The sequence below is a fragment of the Crocodylus porosus genome, unplaced genomic scaffold (assembly GCF_001723895.1).
Source record: "Crocodylus porosus isolate Cpor-Errol unplaced genomic scaffold, CroPor_comp1, whole genome shotgun sequence".
Lineage (NCBI taxonomy): Eukaryota > Metazoa > Chordata > Crocodylia > Crocodylidae > Crocodylus > Crocodylus porosus.
This window is the reverse complement of record NW_017728886.1, coordinates 210,626,824-210,629,366: the sequence shown is the minus strand read 5'-3', so window position 1 is coordinate 210,629,366 and position 2,543 is coordinate 210,626,824.

Genomic DNA, 2,543 nt, shown 5'->3' with positions numbered 1-2,543 from the left:
GCCCGGCGGCTGTAGGGTAGAGCGCGCCGCCACCTCACCAGGGGAAGGGGCGCAGGGGCCGTCACGACGACACTCACCGGCTCCGCGCGAGCTCGCAGACGCAGGCTTCGGCTGCCGCGCCTCGCTTCCCGCCTCCCCGGCCGCCGGCACTGGCAGCGGGAGCGGCCCGCAGCGCCCCCTGCCGCCTGGGAGCCCCCTGCCGCGGCCTGAGCCGGGCATCAGCCCTCCTACGCCCCGCCAGGTCCGCACACGGGCAGCGCCCCCGCTGCCCAACACGTCCCAGCCCGACTGCGTGAGACCCCCCTTCCCTGCACACACTGCCGGCTCCCCGCGCACCTGGTCGCCCCGCCGCAGGCCGAGCTCACACCCGCCGCTGGCTTTAACGTACGAAAGTTCTGCGAAGTCAGGAAGAAAAGTGTTTTTAAAAAAAAGCAGGGAGACCATCTGGTGTCGCCTTTCCCCAGTGGCTTCCTATTAGGTCACCCCTTTCTGGCCCAGGATGGAGGCCTGGAATCGCAGAGTGGAGTGGCAAAATCACAACAATGACATTGCTAGTTCCCAGAGTGTTTTTAAGTCACTGTTTTTCCATCCTAGGAGCGCTGTTTCAAAAGTCATTTGTTGGGGCAGCAGACATGCACATACATCCATGAGCCTAACCTTGTTAAGTGTTCCCTTCAGAACAGCCTGTGCTCCTCTCAGGGACGTTTTTCTAGCAAATGTTGGTTCCGTGTTTCTTGGCAGATGGAGGAGACTCCCCTCAACCTTCTTCCCCTTTTGTCCCATGCTGTGTCTCTTCTTATCTCAGGGGCCCAACACATTAAAAATGGGAGGCAGGAACAGTGTAACATGAATGTCATAGATAAATAGGCCTGAGGAAGGCCCTGTGCACCTAAAAGCATGCAGAGAAAGATAATTTTGTTGCAATTTCGTAGTTGGTGTAATAAAAGGTATCTCACCTCTGAACCAAGAGCTCTATAGAGTTTTGCGTTTCTTTTTGTCAGACCAGCGCAGCTACCAAATACATCCCTGAAACATGGAAGATGCCGAATTTTAGCTGATTTTGGATTTAAGTTTCATTGCTGAACAACAAAAAACATTTCTACAGCTCCCTGCCTGCCATCTGACAGCACCAGGGAAGGAATCCTGCCTGATCTGCACATCAAAGAGCAACTCAAAAGACACTCTCATGGACCCAAAGGAACAGACTTCCACCTTCAGTTTCCTCTGTGCAAAAGCAAAGTTTATTTTCTACCTATGGGGACTTTTTACCATCTTTAATTTTCCCTGTGCCTGAGGAAGGGCATGTGTGCCCAACAGCTTGCATAAAGAGGGTTTTTTGGTTTTTTTGTGATTTCTTAGTTGGTCTAATAAAAAGCATCATCTCTGAGCCAAGAGTTCTAGAGTTTTGCATTTCACAGATAAATATACAAAATCCAACTGACATCCCTCCTTGTTTTACAGCTGTAGGTACTGGCCTACTGACTGAATCTCTCCAGGCGGAACCTGTTGGAAGCAAGACATCAACCAGCTCCCAAGTGGGTACAGTTGTGAGGCTGGGGCCTCACCTAGGGGCACTGTAGCCTCCTGCTCCTATGCACCTCAAACTTGCTCACACCTCACTGACTTCATCCAGGCACTTGGCTCCACCCCAAGGGATCCCATTACAAGGCCCACCTGGAAATGACATGGTCTTTACCCAAAAAGCCTTTTATTTAGATACAATACAGTCCTGAATCCTAGCAAATTAGGGTTGGAAGGGACCTCAGGAGGTCATCTAGTCTAACCCCCTGCTTAGAGCATGACCACCCCAACTACATTATCCCAGCCATTGGTGATGTGTAGCAGGTCCACATGGGTGAACGTGCACCCCCTGAGATTGGCTGCTGCTGACACTGCTGGCGGCATCTGCAGACGGTCACCACTCAGTACTCGCCACCCCCACACCTGGCCACTGACACTGCTGTGTCTGCCTGCGAGCGATTCCCGCTCACTGCTGCCATGCCCCTGCTGCTGCCTGTGGGAAGTGGGCATGCCTCACCGACTTCAGGAAGCATTCATAATCCCAGCCAAGGCTTTGATGAGCTGGGCCTTAAATCCTCCAAGGATGGAGGTTGCACCACCACTTCTCTAGGTGACCTGTCCCAGTGCTTCACCATCCTGGAGAAAGTTTTCCCTAATATCCAACTTAAATGTGCATGAGCAGAGCAGTAAAAGATCGTGATGACATGCATTTTAAAAGGAGAATTTAAATTAGAATCTCCATCCCACAAAGCAAGTGTGCATCCCTGCAGTCTGCCTGCAGCACAAAAGCCCTGGGCTCAGCTGCCATCCTCTGTGCCAGGGGGAGCCCGCTGAAGTCCTACAGGCAGGTCAGCGGCTGCGCTTGAGACCCAGAGCTGGGACCAGAAGGATCAGGGCCCGGAAACGTAGGCTCAGAAGCAGCTCCAGAAACGTGGCGGAGCGAGGGGGTTAGACAGCTCCTCGCCGCTCTGACCGAAATGATTTAGTGGCCGCTAGTCCTGCTCCGAGCGGGGGGCTGGGCT